Source organism: Corvus hawaiiensis, chromosome 7 (assembly GCF_020740725.1).
Source record: "Corvus hawaiiensis isolate bCorHaw1 chromosome 7, bCorHaw1.pri.cur, whole genome shotgun sequence".
NCBI classification, from domain to species: domain Eukaryota; kingdom Metazoa; phylum Chordata; class Aves; order Passeriformes; family Corvidae; genus Corvus; species Corvus hawaiiensis.
The window spans coordinates 22910011-22933586 of NC_063219.1; the positions used below are offsets into that span (position 1 = coordinate 22910011).

Consider the following 23576-nt stretch of genomic DNA (forward strand, 5'->3'; position numbering starts at 1 on the left):
ATTCAGAGAGAAGGCACCCAATTGCTTTCAGAAATTTATCTGTAGATATTTTCATACTTATAATAAGCTGGGGTTTACTATGAACAACTTCCATCTTTTCACTGTTCCCTGGGTGCATGAGGAGCCTTTTGTCTGCAGTTCTCATAGAAGTAGTTTGGGCTGATGGCTCTCAATGCTTCCCAGAATCAGCCTTCAGTCCTGGGACCACACCTAGAAGTTGAGTAAGTTTTGACTGAGGTATGTATGTGCCCAGAAATGAGAGAAATGATCTGGTGTGGAAGAATCAAGTTTGCCTAAACCTGTGGAAGAATAAAGTGATTTTTAGTACAGTATTGCATCTAATAGACATCTAGTGCAGATATTATTTCAAAATTCAAAACCAATTCCACACAAACCCAAGATATAGGCTGTTTTGTTGAAATGCAAACCTGAATGGCTGGTAAATCCTACTCTATAATTTTTCCTTTGTTATAGGATTTTTTTTTTTTCTCATTTGTATTTTACATCTTCTTTAGTCATTTATACAAATTCAATACAAAATAAGTAACAGTAAGCTTTTAACTTAAAAACCTGCCAGGTGCCATATTTTATTCTTTTTATATGGATATTACCTATTCTTCTAACAATTTAACTAGGCATTCCATTAAATCTCTGTAATGCAATTAATGTAGAAGGAAACAAATTTTCCATGAACATGAAAACATCACGTTTAGAATATTTAGTTTAAAACTGTCTGTGATTTGATGATAACATTGTTTACCTTCATTCAAACCTGTGATTGTATCTTTATTCAGTAGTTTTTGTGGGTTTGAAAAAGTTGAGTCCCTTTTCTCCTTTTCAGCTTGTTTTCAGAATTTGAAAAACGGAGATACAAAGGGAGCTGTGGCAGCTGAATTCTCTTTCATGTGTGTCCAGTCCAGGTGAAGCCCAGCATAATGTACTGTAATATGTCTCTTCAATTCTCTGATACAATGACCTGTGCATCCTCTAAATCCCCCACAGAATGCACAGACACAGACTGATTGAGGTGAGTATGGACTTAAGTATATATATTGTTCTTTGTAGCTCTGAGGAATCGGCACTTTTGCCAAATGTGAGATGATGTGGATTGTAATCTATTGAGATGTGAATTCAGACTGGGCCCTGTTATACATTGTAAGAATAACTAAAGATTTGCCTGGAGTAAGTTTTGTGGTGGGTTTTTGTTGTTTTTTTTTTCTTTTCTTCCTCAAAACAAGCAAACACACAAAAAAACCCCCACCCCTTTTTTACAGTTTCTGGTACTTTGCAGTTCCACTAGCAACAGTACTCATGAAAGTACCATTGTGCTAAGAGCCTCTTGGTGTAGGCTGGGGTAACATGATACCAGAAATCCCAGGCCCTTCCTCAGGGGCATGGATGCAACTTAGAGAGAAACTGCTAAAAGGCCTGCACAGGGGAACAATGGATTTTACCCTTCTTGATGGTGCAGACTTTAAAAAAAAAAAAAAATTCTGGAAAAGAGGAATGAATATTGAGCATAGATGCTCCCAAATCATAGCTCATAACTATTTCAACAAGATCACCTTTCCAGTATAATTGGATGAGAATATTTTATTTTCTTTTGCCCTAATAGGAAAGGAGTAGGGCAGCAGTTTATCATATAGGTCTTGGTGACACAGGAGTATTTTAAATGCTTAGTCTTTTGTTCCATAATGAATGAGAAACAAGAGGTTTAACACTTTAACAGGGAAGGTAGTCACAGCAATTAAACAGCATTTTTAATAATCCCCCAACCTTTCTGTTGGAATCAAAAGCTTGATCCTGATCCTAAACTAATATGATTGTGTTGTGAGTGTGTACCTCTCTCTGGCTCTCTATCTGGTGTACAGAACTCCCCTTGCTCCCCTTGTCTTCACACTCCTAAGGAGCTCATTGCTGTCCTTACTCTGGATCAGCCTCCTTTGTAAAATACCCTAGTTAACCAACCGGGGGGATTTTTTCTACTGTCATTTGTTGTCAGTAACACCATTTCTGGCCACTGAGGTTCACTGGTCCCACGGTTCTTGGGCTGCCCTGCCTTTGGCTGCACTTGGCTGGGGCTGCTGGGAGAGCCCAGGGGAAAACCCTCCTGTTCTCCCCAGGTGCCACGGGTTGGGGAGGCTGATACACATGCTTCTTTTCTGCTTTCAAGACTATAGTCATAAATGCATAACCACAGGCAAATATATCAGGATCTTAAATGGTTAAATAAATAAAATTATCACAGCAATTCTGTGGGTCAATAAAAGAAAGGATAGATTTGAACATGTGGCTCTTAGAAAAGTTTGGGACAGGAAAATTTTGTCTAGGATTGCAGACTCCAAGAGATACTTCCACTTATGAATAGTATACAGTAAAATTAATTGGAATCTTCATACCTAACTGAATTTAAGTTTTACTAGATTCAAGATTTTTATCTTAAATATAAAAACCGCAGCTTAAGACTTTAACATTTAGATTACAGTTTTTCTTTTACAAAGTCAGAAAAAAGAGATTTGCATGAATTTCCCAGTAACATATTTTATAGAAAACAATTTCTTATAATATTTTCAACTGCAACTCTTCCAATTTTAACTACTTTAGTCAGGGTCATTCTGTAATCTTAATTTTTAGGCGTAATTTTTTTTTTCCTTCAGCACTTAAAATAGAAATCTAAGAACACTGACATCTTAGCAGTAACCCAGAAGATATTGCTTGTTGGTGTTTGGGTTAATGGGAATAAAACATCCAGAATGTTTTACCCTAATTGGCTGGGTTTGTGCTAACACATGTGCTACTGTGTTCTAAAATATCTTACCAAAATTCTTAAAAACATTTCAACAAATCTGTTTGAACTCTACATTTCTGTTGGAGGCAGAATAATGTCTATTGGTTTTATGTTTGATTCCAAACTTCTTGCAAGGGAGATTACAGGTTTGTGAAGGAAGTGTCCTTCATGCAAATTCCACCCACTCCAGGACCCAGCTTTGCGGAGGGGGGAACGTTCTTTGCTAACACACAGATGATCAAGGTGGGGAACCTACTCCAGAAGGCTGAGGTGAATAGCCAGCTCCCATAGCTGGGCCTGTAATAGCCCACGTGCACTCATGCTGGCATGCCAGGGTACCTTTGTCTGTGGGTGAGATTCACTGGTTGCTTTAATAGCTAGTACTGTTTTTCTCAGAGAATGAGTGGGTCATTATGCCCTTAGAACTTTTCTTTGTAAGAGATGAGGGGTTGTGATGTAATGCAGGACTTTAAGTACGTGTTTCATTCAGCACTCAAAACTACTCACGTCGTATAATTCTCTTTCAGTCACAATCTTAGCCTTTTTGGAGGATAAAATTAATGCAAACAAAGGTGGAGAAACCCGAGTGAGAGGGACCCGTTTTGTACAGCCAGTGGTGCCCTCAAGCTAGGTAACTTGTTGCTCTACAACTTTTCCTTATGAAGGTATTTTGAAAGCAGAATGTGTTTTCCTTCTGGAAGAATGCAGTTAGCAACCACTGTATTTATAGTTTCAACTTGTGAGAAACAAGGCTTACATCTATTAAATTTGTCTCTCTTTACTCATGTGATTTCCCCCTGAAATCTAATGAAAACATCCTTTAAAGTTTATTGTAAAGATTGAATTTTAATAGAGAGATACTGAATTTGGGTCTTCCTGTAGCAGAACTCAACACCTGGAGTGTAACATCACCAAATGTTCACAAAATTGGCAATACAAGTGCAGTAAAAACTATCAGTATTCAATTGAACACAGTAGCACAGCATTGTCTAATGCAATAAGAAACCAGTTGGGAAAATGCATGTCCAATTTTTTTGGTATTCGGATACAGAAATGCAATGGTAAGAGCTGAGTTTCAAACGCCTTTCTCAGCTTAAGAAAAGGAATGATAAAACAGGGTTGAGAAATCTCCTGCTGACTTTCAAATGTAGGTGCACAGGGGAAATATATTTGCTTGACCAATGACCTTACCTTTCTATACCCACTTAAAGGTGATCCTGAGATATCAACACATATTCCCAAATTTGTTGAAAACAATTTTTGGAGCTTACATTTTACTCTTAAGGAGATATTAAAAATGTATGTTTCTAGCGCTTCTGTAGCACTCAACCAGGATGTTGTCAATGCCATCATTTCATGGCTTAGGCTGGTCTTGTATGACTTGTCAATATTTCTGTTTCAAAATCTTCTTCACGAAAAGTAGTTGCATCCATGGCAGGGGTTATTAAGGCTGGATACCAATGTTAGGTGACAGGTAGTCAAATGTCAAAATAGTCCATAGCCACCACTGACTTCCATCAAAAAAGATTGATGCCAGGCTGTAGCTCTTGTTTTCCAGCTACCAGGAACTACCACTCCTCAATCAGTGAACAAATTGAAATCTGGAAGAAAAGAAAAAAAGTCAGGTTAATGGATCTTTCTTTGTTGGACTACTGCCGTGTCTCCACTTCTGCTTCCTGCTAAAACACACGCTTGAAAATTACAAGTCAACGAACACACACTTCCTTAAAAGCTGAGCATACTTTGTGCTGTGAATAGAACAAAAATTCCTTCTGCTTCCTGTCTCAATGCCCCCAAACAAACAAACATTTTCTCCTCCTTCAGCAGCCTCTATTGGCACCTGTGAGGGGAAAAAGTTTGTATAAAATCACTCGTAGGTTGCAAGAATATAGATATTTAACTAAACCCCAAGCGTAAGATAACCCAACCCAGCTGCCAGCCAAGCGCTCCCTTTCCAAATCAAATGGCTAAATAAGATTAGTGAGAGGGCTTACAAATACACTGGGGATGAAGAAGTGATTGAGGGGCTATAATGTCAGTATATAACTAGGAGAGAAAATCAAAAGCAATTATAAGATATGTAGGATATTGCCATCTTTCTTATAATATTTATTTAAGAGAACTCTGAAAGGGTAGTCCAGCTGAAGCATAATCATCCTTACCATTCACCCTATGCAAGGAAGTGAGAAGGAGCAGCTCTGGCACTTCCAGAGTCTAAAAGCTGTCCTTAGCTATATCTTCTGCAGCACTTTCAGAGGAGTGTGTTGACCAACGGAAGTCAGATGAAATAATTGTGGGCTCCCTCTCAGTCACTTCAGACTCAGTAGATCAGCAGTGCAAATCATTTACAAGCTTATCTCCGACCTGTCAAACACCTGGATATGTAGAAAACCACAATATTAAAAAAAATGTAAAAAGTAAAGCAAAAAATTTATAGAAAATGTGAATCAACAAATTATTGCATGTGAATAATTTATTGCAAGGCACATGCTAACATGGTGATTTTTCTCCACCAACCATAGAACACCTGAAGGCAACAGAGCTTCTGTTTCCTATAGGCACAGAATTTTTTTGAATCTGCTTTTTCTGCATTTATTTTAGAGACTAGGGCTCCTGTTCCCATTGTCCTTTTCCTTGTAGGCAGCTTGACTACCAATGCCAACAGCTGCTGCTGCAGGTGCTGCCACGGCTCCTCTAGGAAGGCTTCCCAAAGCGGGTTGTCCATTTGCAAAGCCAGAGGGGAGAGATGGAGACTTATGGATGAGGAATGGGATTTGAGGGTCTGACTGCACAGCCTGTAAAACCCTTGCTGAGTGCAGGACACAGAAGAGGGTTTTCTTGTAAAAGCCAAATTGGGCCACAGGACCAATTCAGGGCACATGTCAGCAAATTAGGAAGTGGCAAAACTGACCTTCGGCTGGTCTCAAGGCCACTTAGGTATGGCCCAGAAGACTGCAGCAAAGCAAATGTGGTCTCAATCTTCAATGAAAGTCAACATATTGGGTAAGTTACATGGTTTGATCCAGAGGTAGCTGAAACCATGAGCTGCTTCAGGTTTTGGCAGGTTCTCTGCAGGTGGGACAGTTTGAGTATTTACAGAGGATTCTTTCAAGAGACTACTGTGTTTGAAGTTCTTCACTGGTTTGAAGTGCTCTAACGGATTGATGGATTTTTGAGCAGATATCTGGCAAAATGTACATATGTAAGGTAAATGTAACTCCTTTGGGACTCTGCACACTGAGTATTATTACCATGATCACTAGTGTGGGCTGCATCTCTGCAACCTTGTCTGCAGGAATGCACTATTTTATTATCATATTGCTGTGTCTGGAAAACATTAACAGGTATTTCTTCTCCCAAGGACTTTATGTAGCACCAGAAACTCATTTTACCACAGAGGAAGGGAACAGGTCAATTATTATACTCCCTAGGGTTAGTAAACTGATTTTGTTGCCTTTTTGGTTCCTAATACTGAAATCCGAGTAGTGAGCATGTGTGGGAGCGCCTATAAAGACAAAGATACTTTATGTATGGATATATGGATCCATTTTCCAAATTCAACACTGTATCATCTCTATTTCTTTTGTACAAGTCAGGTTTTTACTCGATTTTACTGTCTCTTACTCTTGTACCAATATGACCACTTACAGTGAAGTTCAGTATTTGGACGTACAAATTACTGATATGTAATGTATGCTAAAGACATATTTTGAGTAAAAGAAAAAGAGGTCAGCTAATAATTTTAAATCTCCTCCTGACACATATTCTCTTCTCATGACCATAGCATCTAAGTCTTTATTAAGGCAACAGTTTGAAATGTGCTATATATTTTTGCTAGGTTTTCCTGATTGTGAGGTAAAGGGAGCAACATTGCACACCTGAGAAGTTAGTGAGCCTTTTCATTAGTAGCAATAAAGAAATTGCCACTATCTAAATATATTTATGAAAATTTTCCAGTGAAGTGAAGCAGACGGGGCACACATCATTATATAAGACAAGAACTGAAATTAGCAAAACTTGTTTAGATACTTGGGTGACCTCTGCAAAAATCTACCATTGCCATAAAACTCTCTAGCCTTGCTTGTTCCTAGAAAATAGGTGATGTTGGGAAGGTGCCACAAAGGCAGCCTTCCTAAACAGCTCCCTTGCTATCAGTCACTCAGAGCTCCTGCGTGACTGGTCTGTTGACGATTGAATTGAGAATAGAAGGGATGAGATGCAAGTTACTGGTTTTACAAATGAAGAATGAAATTGGATGCATTTTGCCCACTTTGCAATCAGCCATTATGTATATGCTTAGATTGAAAACCTAATCTGGTAGTTTTCACATCCAATCATATTAATGAAGTAGCAGAATTACTTGTGTGATTCTGTACTACAGTCAATTTAGTAAATAGATATGAAGGAGAGTAAAATACGTAAATTTTTATAATACTCTTATAATTCTGTAGGAATTAAACTAGTAAAAAATGTAGATTGAACGTTGTTTTAATTGGTTTATGTTTAAAGATTCTTTGATCAGCGATAACAGTAATATGTATTAACATGTTGCATTTTAAAGTGACGCTGCCTTTCATTAATCAAGTGTCTGTATGGTTGATTAATTTGAACAAGGTTTAAATTGCTATGAAAATTTATCATTCATAGCCATGATCTCCATTTACATATATGTTAATTATTGTAAATGTAATCTTTTTCTGAATCCTCTGGGCTGCATACTAAAAAGACACAGTGATCACAGTGAGTGACTACTTTTCTATTACAAAGTGAACTCTTACCAGTATTCAGTAAAGTCTGTTTCAGTTGTCAAAGATAGACTCAAAACATTAAAACATTTTATGCTAAAGGCAAGTTCAAATACTGTGGATGCTATTTCCTTTTCAAATTATTTCTTTATTCAATGGCTGGAACATTTAAGAAAATTAAAATAAGCAGTACCAACCACTATAAAATTAAGTTCTGTCTCTATGGGCTTTTTTTCCTTCCTACTCTGAGAGTTTCTCATAGTAGCTACATTATTAATAATCATGAGAGTGGGGTTTTCCATATGTCTTTTGAAAAGAGTGGCTTGAAGAAGTTACTAAGTCAAAAGAACTCTTTGTAAAACAATTAGAATGAGTTAAATTGCATAAGACAGACATCACCAAGGTTTATAGTCTTTTAGCATGACACAGAAAAAGAATCCCTTCACAGTGGCTGTAAAGTAGCTGTACCAGAGCTTCTCACACACAGCACCACTGATGCATGTGCTTAATGCAAATAAACACACTTGCTGTGCTCTCTTCAAACCCTCCAGCTCAAGGAGATGACAGTCATTTGTCTAAAACTTATTACATTTGATGTAGTCAAGAATTTTATCAAGGTTTAAAGAGAGAAGGTGTTTCACAGAATATTTCCTACAATGTTACATAGAGAAAATGCATTGGCAGGAAATGGATTTCAGATACAAAGCATAAAATATTTCTCTTTCAACAAACAACTACTACAGCTTTTATTAAAGAATGCATATCAATAGAAACTAATTATTGTCCATTAAGTTACACTCTGGGTGTATTGCTGTTAATTCCTTTTTTGCATTCACAGAAACTGACATTTGCTTGGGGGTTTTTTTGCTTTTTTTCTTGAAATATCCAGGCAGATTTTATTCAGAAATGACTTTAAAAATATCAGAATTGCAAGCAGCAATGTGTTAGGGCCTCCAGACCCTGTTCCAGGAAATATTTCAGCATATGCTTATTTTCATCTTTGCTAAGACAGTATCTCTTCACTTACTTATCTTTAGTGTATGGCCTGGTTTCTTCTTCCAGAGGGTGTTAAATTGTTCCTTACACATTTTTTACTTGTTTCCAAAGTGGTTTTGTTATTTTTAAATTTTTTAAATGAATCTTTTATTACATAGTTGAAAAAGGAACCACTCCTAGGTGCAAAATAAAAATTTCCTTTATTTCCACAAATTTTTATAATTTTATGTTTAAATGGTTTGTATTTACATAATATATGCACTGAAGGACCAGCCTCATTTCTCAGTCACAATTTAATGCAATTAAAATGTCTATGTGGAAACCTTTGCAAGCATAGCACCTTTGTACTACCTGACTGAGCAGTTTTAAAGATACTTAATTTGCAGTTTTCTGTTAGACAGTTTGATAATGAAATATGTTTTTGTGTTTTGGGTCCCAAGTCTGTAAATGGATAAGATTGATGTGAAAGTCACATCAATCTTTTGGCATGAGCATGCACGCAGATTTTGGAGTGTTGCCGTCAATATTCTGAACACTTATCTTTATGTAGTGTCCTAATGTAGCATTTTGCAAGATCTGAATGGTTTGCTGAATGCTGAGCAGAAAAAGGTCACCTTTTTTTCCCCCTACAGTCATGGTGGCTATCGTGTTGTATCTTGTGGCACAAATTGTTTGAAATTCATGGTTATCTAAATTGCTTTTTTCTCCCACAAACCTGAAATAGGCACGGTATTCACATTTTGAAGAGATTTTGGTGTTAATTGATCGAGCTGTGTATCTGCAATGGTACCCCGGATGTTGATATATTTGTATACAAATAAACACATATATATATAGCATCTGCTATATATAAATCTGGGAAGAGGCATGAACTGGGGTTTGTTCACAGTACAGGAATAAGGATGCACACAAGGAAATAGTTTGGGCACAGAGGTAAAGCAAGCGAAGAACAGAGGATTACCTTTTTATAAGGCACGTTACCACCACTCACTGCTATGGAATGTACAGAGGCCAAAAAATACAAAGGATTTAAAGAAAATTAGATTAATTCATAGAAGAAAAAAATCTCAGAAGTTGTTAGAAATATTTGTGGGTTTTTGGTTTAGGAAGCCTTTCAATGGCTGTTGGGGGCAAGAAGGACATGCCAGCTTGCTGAGTTAACAAAACCATTGGTGTCTCTGCAGCTGCTAGTTGTGAATTTTATTTATATATTTAGTAAATGAAGAATTGGGTTCATATTTATTTGTTTAAGTCATTTATATTCAAATGTGACATTTGGGAAATTTTATTCAAACAAAGATACCTCTTGCTAGAAAGAAAATTATTTCAGCTGAAACTTTCTAAAATATAGGACTAAAATATTATCAGGCTTGAGAAACCTCAGATCATTTGGTAGAAGACCTGTGAATTAAGAATAAGATTAAATAGGGGCTTACAATAAAGCAGGAATTTTACTTGTAGTAATGGCTGACTCTCAATTTTGCTGACATGTATGTATGTTTGTGTGTGTGTATTTTAGAGGATACGCTGTACGCGTCGGTTGATAAATCTGTAGTCAACTGAAAGGATATAAAAACATTCAGCATGTTTTAAATAGATGTACAGTAAAACCAAGGTCTGAGTTACTTTTTTGTGGAATAATTCTTGGTTTTAGTTTATAGGGACGGTGGGGCAATGATCTTGACTTACATAGTTGAGCAAATGACTTTTCAATTTCAAAGCCTGTATATGATTCTTTTTTATCCTGCAGACAGAAGGTGATGGAATTATCCTTGGTGATTACTGAGTTTAACATAAATGAGCCCAAAACATTTTAGTTATTTAGGATACTTTGTGGGTATCTGTTTAGAGCCTAAAATAGTCTTGTAGCAAGGGTGGGAACAATGCAAAAATGAGTACACAGACGTGTATTCTGTCACAAAAATATTTCTCCACTTAAAATACTGTCAGTTTAAAATTTTCTGTATCTACATTGCATAGATTTCATCTGTAGCAGCCCCAATAACTTAGTCCATCCTGGGATCTATGGCAGAAGTTGCCATTTAAAGAGGGATTGGTATGTTGGAGGTGGACTTGTGAATAACTGAGCCTTTGCAAAGGTAAAGGTGACCCCATCAACTCTTTTTGGCTTGCCGTATTAGAGAAGGAGAAGTTACTGGAGGGAGGAAAGAAGTAAGTGATGTGTGGAATAAGGACCTCTGCAAAATCCTTTTTAATGAAAAGAATCAGAGTAGGTCACATGTGCTTCTACCACAGAAAGGCAAGGTGCAGGGAGAAAGACGAAGTTTTACATGCATTGCTAAATATATGGGGCTAAAAGACCGCATGTAGGATGCAATACATAAAAGGAACCTGCTAGACCTCACTGTAGCTTCAGTACATAAGTGTTGGTGTGAGCTGGTGCCCACCTAACTGGTGTGAGTGACAGGTAACCCCATGAACTAGAACATCTGAGGAAAACCAGATTATTTATGGGAGCAGGTTAAAATTTGCTGTGTACAGATGCATCACACTGCAGTCCCATGCCTGCTTTACACCTCTTCCAAAGCACTACCTGTGGCTGTGTGCTTCACCTTTCCCTGGTGCCTAGCTAACATGATTGGAGTTGTGGGAGGAGAAGAGGGAGAGGACAGTTTTGAAATCTGAGGGACCATTAAACACTTGAGCATCTGTAATATGCTCTATTTGTTGGACAACAAGTATGGGAAGCAAGGAGGTATATTAATATCCTGAACCTATTTCTTCTGTATCTCCTGAGGCCTCCAAAGAACCCTTTGAATATACTTACTTGAAAAGTACTGTGCTGAAACATTTACTATGGTAAAAGTGTATTCTTTCTCGTTTCCTCTTTTTAAAATAGAATCTGCTTTAGCTCATAGAAGAGTTTGGGCCCTGTTATTAAATCTAAATGCAATAAAGCTAAGTAATCTGTTTATGTATACCCTTATGAAATGGGGGGGGGGAAAAAAAAAAAAAAAAGAAGTTCATCATCTGGATGCTAGATAATCCATGTAACTTTTAAAGATGTATTACTTTCAAGACCATTTCTTTTGTTTGATAGAAAAGGATGCTGCTCTCTGTGACTTAACCAGAATGAACACCTCCATTGTTTCCCTCTGTTAATGATCACTTTCAACATTCTCCTGAGCAATTTGTTTTTCCAAAGAGAAAATAAAAAATACTTAGCAACAGAAATCACCAGAAGGATTACATATTTCATGTCTCTAAAGCCTAATTTCTTCTTTTGAAGGGTAATAGTCTTAGATTTCTAATACAACCTAAGAATTGGATTGCTTTGGCCTTCTACCAGACTCTGAAAGAGTTATCATCTGAGCTCGAGTGCACCCATGCTGCTGCCCATGCACCGCCCTATTGAATTTGGCTGGGGGAGGGGGGCGGTTCTGCCATGCTGAGCAGCTGCAAAATTGGACCCTCACAATAGAAATTATTCTGGTAGGCAGCCAGGAAGAACAAATATTGGGAGCTGGGTTTCTGCAGCTACAGACCCACAGTCACACAATGCTTCACCCCCAGATCTGCTTTGCTTGCTCGATTCCTCTGTGTGTGAGAGCCTGCCCTCCAATCACTTCAGCATCTTCTGTATTTCAGTGCCCTGCCCGCACACAAGAATGATGGAGTCAGCACGTAGAGCAGAGGCAGGCATGCATGAACACCAAAACAAAGCCGGTTTGGTCTAGTTTTAGGCCAGATCACTTTGAGAGTGTCCTTTCAATAAGGACTGGGAAGCTTTCAGATTTTTATTCAGATTAGCTGCATTTGCGGGCAGTAATAAGAGATTTAGTTTTGTCTTCTGCTGGTATTTCATTTTTTCCCATATACCCAAAATTTGCCAAGGAGATTCCCTTTCCCTCCCAAATAATAATAAAATCTCAGTACATTGTTCAACCCTACTTTACATTTTTTTTCTCTTCTAGGACATCTGTACTCCGCATACTTTTGCATTCTCCCCTCACCCTTTTCTTCTCAGCTGCTCCACGTTTTTATGTCTCTCAGGAGGGGTTAATTCTTTACAGCTGCGTCCTGCTTGCCAGGAGTCTCACATGTGCAAATTATTAATCTTTTCTATTGCTACAGTAACTCCCAAAGCTTTAAACACCCCCTACCTAAAACTGGCCCTTTTCCAAAAAACTTTTCATATTCCCTTACTGAAAGACAATTTGGTCCCCTACAGGGTTTGCACTGTTATTTAGCACAATTGCCTAAGTAGAGTTCCTTATTTCCCCATAATAATTTACAAATTGGAATTTAATTTAGAAATTCAAGCCCCAGAGTATTGAATTTCTCTACTTGTTGTACAGTTGATTTGTTAGTTTGTTTGGGTTTGGGGTTTTTTTTTTTTAGAAAATGACATTGTTTTATTCTGTTTTGCTTTTAACCTTCAGTTTTGAATAATGTGTGTAGTTTAGTGATTGTAATGATAATGATGTGATGTGCAATTTGTAGTATCAACTGATGTAGCTAGGCTTCCTGTCCATGAAACACAGGAGCTGGTTCTTAAATATGGAATGGCTTAACTGAGTAAGTACAGAATGTTCTAAATCTTTATTTAGTAGGAGGTCTAGATATTAACATCTGTTTAGCCCACTTATGTTTTTAATTTATGATATTAACTCGATGCAGTAGTTCCATGGTTTGTATCAGCAATCAGATAGGGACATATAAGTGTATATATTGTGTGATTCTTGCCAGATACAGGTCTATGCACAAATAGAAATCCACTGGTTGTGCACACACATCACTGTGTCTATAGGCGTACGCACACATTGTTTTGACCTGGGATGACTGATGAGCTGGCATTTTTTTCTACCCTCTGTCTTTCTCTTTCTGATGTGTTCTCCTGATTTCCTATTTATTTCTCAGCTGCTGATTGGATATCATTATGACACTTCCAAGCTTTCAAATAAATAATTTATTTTGAAAGTTAGATATGTCATAATAAAGCATTAAGACACTCCAGGCAGTGTATTTCTGGCTGATTATATACCTCCAGTGGTATTATAAGGCACAGGCAGAGGACTGAGTGATTTTAAACACCTGACAAGTGCAATAATCCCCAAGAAGTGCATGGCCTGGAGCATCTTACTGCTGTTATGAAACAGAATTTATAAATAAAAATAAGAAGAACAGCCAAACCTATTTATTTATTGGGCATTATGACTCTGGTATGATATCACTAAGAACCAATCACTAACCTTGTTTTATGCTGATCAACATAATGGTCATTTTCTAGTGTGAACAATAAACCTAAATACTTCTAAGAAAACATTAAACAGCTTTGAGTTTAATGTGTGCAAAGGAAATGTAAAGGTGGTTTAGTTGCAAGTCAGACACATGATCTGTTTAATATATACAGAAGGCTTCCCTGTAGGCCAATTAAAAAACCTTCCAAACAATGCTGACTATTAATTCACACAGTATTTATAACTCAAGTGAGTTAAATTTTAGCATCTCAGTGAAGAGCTCTGTAAGGAGGAGAAATAGATTTCATTAGGACAATAACCAGAAATGAATTTGTTTAGTTCAGTGAAGTAAATTTTAAACAAACCTTTTAACAGCAAGGAGGTTATGGGAGATGTAAGAATGCTGCTTGTAGATTATTTTCTCATTAGGAGTAAAAATTCCTGATAAAGAAGTCTACTTCTGAAAACTTAATATGTATAGCTTATAAAACTGTATCTGTAAGAATATGCTGCAGCATGTAGTGGTATCATCAAAGGTGTAGTTGAACAAATAGTACCATAAAGAGCAGTTATAAAGAAGTGTTTTGTTTTACTTGTTTTTCTGTTGCATACATAAAAATAGAACTTCAGAAATGTCATAGCCAACACATTTAACTGCGGGACATTGAAAATCTTCCTTGTGATTCACAGCCTGACGCTCAGTGTAATCAAAAGCTCTTATATTCTTGTGCATAAGCACAAGCTGGAGTGACTTTCCTATTTGACTCTCTAGCAGGGAAAATGTGTTCAGGTAGAGGGGATCACCCTTAAAATAGCATGGGGTGTCTGTGATAGAAGTATGGAAAAGGTTCTGTGCTGCAGATAACCTATCCTGAGGAAAGAGAAATCATTGTGCAATGGATGACTGCTGGGGAGGAATCATTCAGGTGGACTGTAATTCACAGTATCCCAGAATGGCTGAGGTTGGTAGATCTCTGGAGACCACTTAGTCCTCCCTTCTGCTCAGCACGGTCACCTAGAGAAGGTTGCCAGGAGTTGTGCCCAGCTGTGTTTCGAGTATTTCCAAAGATGATGGTTCCATAGCCTCTGGGGGTAACCTCCAAAACTGTTCAACCTCCATTGTTGTTATCAGGATTTCACAGAGTCACAGAATGGTCTGATCCAGAAGGATCATCCAACTCCTAAGTGAATGGCCCATATGGGGATCAGACCTCTAATCCTTGGTGTAGTTAGGTCTGACCAACTGAGCTCATCCAGGGTTTGACCAACCTGTGTTTTCTTATGTTTAGCTGGAATTTCCTGTTTCAGTTGGTGTCTTTTGTTTATTGTCCATCCACGAAATACCACTGAAAAGAGTTTGGTTCCATCTTCTCTATTACTCCCACAAGCCAGATATTTATACACATTGATAAGACCTCCAGGCTGAACACTTCACTAAATCACTAAATCCATATCTTTCTTTTACTGGGAAGGCCAGGACTGGATCTAACAATCCCAGATATTTCTCACCAGCTGTGAGTAGGGGTGAAGGATCACCTTGCTCAACCTGCTGGCCATGTTCCTAATGCAGCCTGTGGTGTCAGTGGCCTTCTTTGCTGCAATGGATGATTTTTTGCCTATATTCAACTTGTTTCTGGGACTATTTGTTCCCTCACCTTTACTTGGATCAAGCTGAGGATACCCTGTTTTTCACTGGATTCTCCTTCTTCTGTCTTAAAAATAGGAGTGACAATTGCTTTCTTCAAGTCCTCAGGAACTCTCAGTGACCTTTCAAAAAGAATAGAGAGTGGGCTTGCTACTCTCAGGACAGGTCCTTCAGACCTTGTGTGTGCATCCCATCAGGTCCCATGTACTTTTGCCCATTGGTAGAGGTACTTTTGCCCCATTTGATTGAGTGGATCCCATCTGCTCCTAGAAATCCTTAGTCCTTCAAGAGGATCACATGGTTGTAGAAGCCACAGCCCTCTTGTCAGTGCCAGCCATGTAACCAGCTGTTGACCCACAGGATCCCGACACTCCACCCCAATCTGGTCACCCTCACTGGTAGGACTGAGGAGAAAAGTTCCTGGATCCCCATACCCCTCACCCTCTGAGACATGTAGGTACTTAGGACTGCAGCAGCAAGAAACCTAAAATGCACATGAAGGAAAAAGTGCTGTGTGTTAGCTGTAGTCTTCCCCACTTGAAGTGTGGATTCCTCTTTCCTTTAGTCAGGCTCAGTAGGTGTCATGGAAGAGCCAGTGTAATACACCATGTGTATGTGCCATACACACATGGTGAAACAGCCACTGTTGTCCTGCAGAATATAATCTGCATAATTGTGATTACAATTAAAAAACCCACTACTTGTCTACTTCCTGCAAGATCAAATGTTTGGGGTTTTTTTTTTTTAATTTCTGTTAAACCATTTGCCTATGAATGATTTGTGTAGATATGCAGCACAGAATTAATTCAAATAATGTGTTAGTGCAGCCTGCAATCTCAGAGCAGAGGAACTGCCATGCCAGAGCAGAACAAAGGTCATGGTAGCCTGGTATCCTGTCTCCAAATACAGCCAGCACCAGATGCTTCAGAGGAAAGCATAGCACCTCTATAAGGAGTGTAATGGAGTAGCTTTCCCATGAGGAAAGATCTCTCCCTAGTTGTGTCATTTCTAGCATATGTTTTGTACTATTAAATATTAAGACTGCTCATTCACTTGGGATTTTTTTCTGTGACAATTACTTGTGTAGTGAAAAGTTACCAGAGAATTTTTCCTATTGACATAAATAATAATTTTACTTTTATCCTGATTGGCCATTTTTCTCTGCAGTCTTTGCATCCATGAGTTCCTCAGGAGAATTTTGTTTTCCATAAAAAAACCAGTTATTGATTCTTAAAAATTCCTAACATCTAATATAAAAATACTATGCCTCTGCTCCATGTATGTGCTGTAATTCAAAATGGAAAAAGAGCAAAACTGAAAAATTACAGAGCTATTAAATCTATTTGCTTTGTCACAACTGATAGAATAGCAGATGTATATATCAAAAACCCACAAACCTCTCTTGACAACACGGAGGTGCTCAAAGAATCTTGTTCCCATGGAAAGTACATATTTTGGACAAAGTCTTCCAGTGTTTAGAGCCTGGTTCACTAGTAGTCCATGGGTAAAGATGAGATATTTAATATATCTTCCCATTATAGTGAATCATCCTCTGAATTTAAAATTCAAGTGGGTAGAAGACTTTTTGCATTATTTTACCCTGCTCAGCACCAGGGCTTCAACGTCTTATGGAGACTGTAGAATCATTAAGGTTGGAAATGACGTCTAAGATCATCAATGCCGACCATTAGCCCAGCCACCACCATGTTCACTGCTAGACTACATCCCCAGGTGCCACATCCCCATGCCTTTTGAACACTTCCAGGGCTGTGAGGTTATTTTGTCACCTCGACCTGTTGAACAGGTAGAGGGAGTAAGTGCAGCTGCCCGTTCTACCCAGCACTGGGCTTTTCCCTGTCCTGTGTCTGACTGTGCAGGGTTAGTGTGGGTATGGTAGTGTTGTCCTCCTGTGTTAGCGTCTCCCACCATACATACACACATGCACACACCATTTCCTTACCTTTTTCCAGCCCATATCATCCAATTAATTGCTTCACATGCTACATTCTTCATAATGAGAGCGGGCCACAAGGACAGTATGCTGGTAAGCTTTTCCATTCTGAAAGGAAAGTCCATCACTCCTGCAGTGTACCAGTTCAGTGCTGTGAAATAATCCCTGGCTCTTGTTTTACCCTTCCCTTGGGGTATCTGCTCCACTGAATGACCCCATCGTGCTCGGTGCATTGAGATTTTGAAACTAGCTGCTAACTACTGTGGATGCATTTCCTGACCTTACTGGTGGGAATTGAACCAAAGTCTCTCAAGTGCTGTAGGATCTAATTAATATGCATCTTATTCCAGGAAAGACTCATTACTTTATAGATATTTATATAAGGGGTATGTCTGCTATAATGGTTAATAACTATGAATAAAGTTTCATTTCTGATAGAGGAATAAAGCTTTTGTTTAGATATGGATTTTTAGTTTTATTAAAAAAAATTAGAAAGTATGATTATGATAATTGGGTGAGAGTTCCAAATGGTGACACAAAGTTTTTTATTCTTGCCTTTGGTACTAGCCGGAATCAACTCTCCTTCCTCACTTCAAATTTAAAAGAGAGGCAGGGAGGAACTAATTTAAAAATTAATTCAAAGCATTAGCAAAGGATCCAGAGAGAGTCTGTGCTGGATGTGGAAAACTTGTATGAGAAAGTGAAGTGAGTTATGGGTGACAGGGTTTTGAAATAATAAGTGTAAGCAAAGTCCTGTCCTTTTTAAGCCGAGAAAAGGCATACCACAGTAACAAAGGCTACCTATGGATCTGGTGTCTCCTGATTTTGGGGAAGTATAAATATTTATTTAGAACCTTTTAAAAACTACTGTGACACATAGTTTTTATTGTGGTTAAATTTTTTGGCAACACTATAAGGCCTTCAGAGCCAGAAGGAATTAGCTGGTGCTGCAGAGGGGACAAGCCCAAGTGGCTGGGCAGAGCAGGCACCTGTATTTACTTTCTCTCAGGTTCTGCTCCACAGGTAAAAATGACAAAATAACCTCAACACTTTGAAATCACATGGTTTCAAAGCAAATTTGGAGCCTCATGATTTTTGGACAACCATATTTTAATGCTTAGTTATGCTGCACATAATGATTCAGTCATGTTCTCAAACCAGTAGAACTGAAATACTGTCAGTTGATCAAATGCATTTTCATAGGAACATTTTACCATGGATATTGAAAAAATACTTACTGTATTTTAACATGCATATGGCTTAAGATTTCTACAAAGTTCAGTTTTACTGAACTACCTCTGTAGAAAATAGTAAGAATCAAGAGACTGCAAATATGGGGTTCAGTCCTGCAGTGCTTACCTTGGGACAGCTGTGACAGTTACAAGCAGTGTCATTCTACTGCAATTGCAGGGGTCTGGTTATATCACTGTATAAAATATATGTTTTTGGACACTTCAGAAGGCAGTGATAATTCTTCCCTATCTCATTCTGCAGTCCACAGGAGCAGGAGGAGTCCCAGGGAGTCTTGGGCAGTTTTTTACCATCTTTATCCTTGTGGAGAATCACAGCCCACATGCAAAGATGATGTGCAAATTCATGAGGCACTCCATGGCAGCTGTGAACATGTGTGTCAAGGTATGTTAATTTTAAAATGACAATTGCTCTATCTATCCCTCAACAGTCCTTAGAGTTATCCAGTGGAGGGAATGCTTAGGAAGAAGAAAACAAACCAGGGAAATAAGTGAATGTTTAAGGGAGATTTTTATTTTCAAAAATGTATATCTTACAAAAAATAATCATTGAAGCAACATGACATTCTTGCAGTGCATGGTTTGATGAGGTAAGGGAAGCTCGAGACTATTGATTTTATAGGTAGAAGTTGGCTGTGTACTTTGGAAGAGAGGCTTGGAGCACTGTACCTCTGTGTGTATGCTAAAAGCCAGCAGTACTGCTATTTTTCCAGGCTGTGTTGATGGTAAATTCACATTCTGGAGATGACTGTCCCAGAGCTTCTGTGGCTTTTAGTGAGACATGCCACCCTGGGCTGCTGAAGACTTTCTCTTCTTCACATCTCCTGTTCTTGCTTGGCCATGTTCCTGTCTGCGCTGAAACCTTTTCCTGCCTCTGTTCGGGCTAATCCACAGCAACAAGAGTAAATGGGAATGAGTCAGATCACTTGTGACCAGCTGCATGGGGGTGAAGTTGGGGGTTACCCCTCCTCTACTCACCCCAATACGCACACGCACACGCACACACACACACACACAAATGGTTGTGCTTGTATTTCTGTGGGACACTTGATGTGGGTATGTGTCAAAGCTCACTTAAGAAGCATCACAGGGTTGAATGGACAGATATAACAGTTAGTGCCAGCAAAGCTACCTGGTTTATAGCTTTATGTTATCTGCACTCAGCTATTGGAAATCTATAGCTCCATGCTGTGAGGAAAGCCAGCAACATAAGAACATAGGGATGGTCCTACTGGGTCAGGTTAAGGTTCATCTAGTCCAGTGTCTTGCTTCTGACAGTGGATGTCCAGTCAGACAAAGGCAGTATGTTGCTACCTCTTCTACTCCTCCACTTCCAACACTTTTCAGCTCAGGGTATTTCCTGAGCTGGAAGTTTCTTGCAGTAAACTCCAGAGAATTTCTTCTCTGTGCACTTTCCCAGTCCTCCCTCGTGACCTCTGCACATCCCTGGCAGCCCTTGCAGTGAGTTCCACAGGTTTTGCTCACTCATGCTCAAACTTTTCGTCTCAAACTGGATTTTGTTTGTTGCTGTCTACATTTCTCAGAATCAGTGAACAGCTGATGCTATGGGAATCAATGCCCTTTCACTCTTTCCTGACTGCTCATGGATAGACTTGTGCATTCTCTCTTCGTTCGCTTTTTCAAGATGTGTTCTTGCATACCCAGTTTTTTACACTGATGTACATTATCCTTACTGGCTTTTTTTTGATTTAACCATATCCTCCTGAAAAGAGACAATAACTGCAGAAATATTAAAAATGCAAGTGAGTCATAGATTTATTTAGAGGCAGTGTTTACTTCTGTTTTATTTTTATTCCTTCCTAAAAATTCTTAAAAGTTTATTTGCTGCTTTGACTGATAATGAGCACTGACCTAATTCTTTCTTGGATCTATAGTATATTCTTACTGTTGAATCACAATTGTCAGTTCAGGACCTATTTACACATTTTTGAAGTTTAGAGTTTTTCCAGTGTGTGTAGCCTTTCTTTATTCATAGGGAAATTTGTCTACCATGGCGTTGACCAGGTATGCAGTCTTGTAGGGTCCTCCCTGCAATTCCTGGCAGTCAGTCATTGTCCTCAATACCCTATATTTTGTAAATGCAGGACTGTCTTTTGCCTGAATGTAGGTAGCATAAAGGATATTTAAAGTAAATCTGTTGCTCTTATCTACAACCCCTTCTTCCTAGATGTCAAATCACTCTGAACTAGGGTAGTTACTGCCTACGCTTTACAAGTGAGAAACTGCAGGATGGGATTTGCCATATTCAATTATTTATTGAGTGAAAGATCTTTCAGTGGTCAGTGAGTACCTATGCTTTGCCTGGGTGTCATCTGGCATTTACATTGCAGGATTATGTATTTGTTTTAAAAGCAAGGTCTTGGGTATTTTCAAGATGAAAGTACTGTTTCAACCTTTTCTCTGATACTTATTTCTAGAACTTCCAGTCATTTTAGTTACTTGTGGATGACATCACTTGTTTAACAATAAAAAATTGGAGGCCATCCATGGGAGTATAACAAAAAACCATCTATGGAAAGGAGGGGGAATTTCACCCCTAGGTGTTTAAAGTTGATCAGACCTCATTACAGAGTGCCTTAAGTGAAATGATTTGGAGCCCTGCATTTCAGTCTTCCATACCCTGAAATTTTTGTGTCACAAAACCCACTAGATTTGTGTAGGGACTAATACTCCCTCTACAGAGAGTGAAGCCTTAAAGGGACATTGTGTTTGAATTATCTTTCCATCCCTAGTGCAAGTTGTCAGCACTTACATGCAGTATTGTGGCTTGCCTTGCCTCATCATCCCTTTTACAAGAATCCATAGAGGACTTCAGTTTTCAGTGTTGTCAATTTGGCACCTCTTGCTTGGTACTAAATTCACCTTAAAAAAACATGTCTACACATTATGGGTTCTATTCATGAATGACTAACACCTCATTTGCACTTGAATTTCATTCAGGTTAAATGGAAACATTGTGCAATGCTGTGGAATTTACACAAATTTTATATCCTTGAATACAGATTGCTGGTAATGAAACTGACACTTTGTTGTGCATATTAAAGATGCCCAGAAGCCAAAAGAGGAGGAAGAATAGGAGAAAATGCAATCAGATCTGGCCTGAATGAGCAAAGTACCCTTACAGAGGAGTGGGAAAAGGAAAGAGGAAATCAAAACAATTCTGTAATGAGTAGGTGTCCCCTACAGCTCAGCCCTGGGAGCAAGTCAGGTTTGGGCTTTTGATGCTTGCTGTATCTGCTTGGACACCTGAGGTTTTCACCGATCTGGGCAGAGACATTTGTCACTGGTATCACTAGGTGGAAATATGTGCTCATCTAAACTAAGTCTCCCACTTCCCATTTGAATTTTGTCTTCCTAGATGATTGCTGAAGGAGTTTTCCCTACCAAGCTTTCTTTGTGTCTAAGTGTTTGGAGGGTGTCAGGGGAAGAAAATTCATGAGGATGGAATCTGAAATTTAACTCAAAACTTCTCTTGACTTTTTTGTCATTTGTGTATTTGGACCACTGTGACTTTTCTGCTGAAAATATTAAGCAGGAAGAGCTGTTGAATGAGCTTTATTTCATAAGATTTGTTTTCTTTTCCCTTGATCATATGGTGCCAAGCCCAGTGGCTCACCTATCTGACATGGACCCAAGTGTGTGACAGGAATATGAAGACTAACAACTACACAATCCTGTTCTGAAATTTATTCAGAGTTGCAGTTAGATGCATGTGATCTGGAGGATATTACTGCAGGACATACTATGATATGGCCTTATTACAGTGCACAAAACCTTATGTGAAAGCATTTGTCAATAGCCTGTAGAAGGTAAAAGTCTAGTTGCTTGCAAGAATTTTTCAGGTCAGTAGTGACTCTATGCTCAAGCTACAGGACCTCTTCTAATGGTGTTACTGAGCAAGTTGAATTTTTTAAGAAGAGGTCTGTGCAGCAGTGGGGGAAGATTTTGGAGAATTCTTTTAACTTTAGCTCAGTAGTGTATGATCCCTATAGTCACAGTTAATTCTTAGTTTTGTACCATACAGTGTTAATTACAAATACCTGAGATTTATGTGGCCTTGTGTAAACTCTCTACATCTAAGACTAATAAGTCTTGTGCCAGCTAATACTTCCTTATTTACTTATTTTAGTGATTAATATGTACTAGCAGATATCTTTAGTTTTGAGAACAAGGACTGTGTATCAGAATAAAGAATGATAAGAGAAGAACATTATGACCTGACTACATATTTGAGGTGCTCTCAAGGAGAAAAATACATCAGGAGATCCAGAACCATACCTGAATAAGTCCATGGAAATAATTAGCATATATGCATGCATTCAGGAAATGTGATGAATATGTATTAGTTTGAGGAATATAACCTGGCCTGTTAGGCTACTGGGCATGCATGCTTTGAGGAGAATTCCCCATGCGTCCAGTGCTGCTAATAAAGTAATGCCAACTTTCTAACCCAGCAAATGGATTGGAGAGTTTATTTCATGGTTTTCAGTGACAATGGCACCTGCCTGTGTGCCCAAATGTACTTTTGGGTAACGGCAACCTTCAGGTACGCTTTTCCTACTAGATAGCGATCCTAGCTAAAAAATCAGAAGTCTCCTGCTGCTGACTGTTAAGCTTTACTGGTGATTGTAATTATCTAAAATAACTCTTAACCCACTGGAAGGAGCTGGTGGCTGCTCATTATTATTCAAACTGAACTGCCTTGCACCATGTAGAAGTTTTATCATCTCAGAAACTAGTGCAAAGTTTGTCTTCACAGGCACAAATATAAGCTAACAAAAGAGAAATCAGGGAAATGTTTAAGAATCTTTTTACTCCCTTGAATACTTATGCCTTTTCTTCAGTCTACACTAGGTCTTTTTTCCGTGATACACAATACATCCAATTTTCTCTCTTCACTGGTTAACACATGTGAGAATTATTGTGTGGGAAGAAAAAAAAATCTGCTATTAGAATACCAAGTCACAGTAGACAAAATC

The 23576-nt window shown here is 38.5% G+C and overlaps 1 long non-coding RNA gene across 1 annotated transcript in view; it reads left to right on the forward strand.

Annotated features, from left to right (window-relative positions):
• Nucleotides 1-845: 845 nt before the first annotated feature.
• Nucleotides 846-23576, forward strand: part of LOC125328698 — a 30480-nt gene continuing 7749 nt past the window's right edge. Inside the window, exons 1-2 of the long non-coding RNA XR_007204806.1 lie at nt 846-1027; nt 18821-18961. This is a non-coding gene — a long non-coding RNA (uncharacterized LOC125328698). The remainder of the gene's footprint in view (nt 1028-18820; nt 18962-23576) is intronic.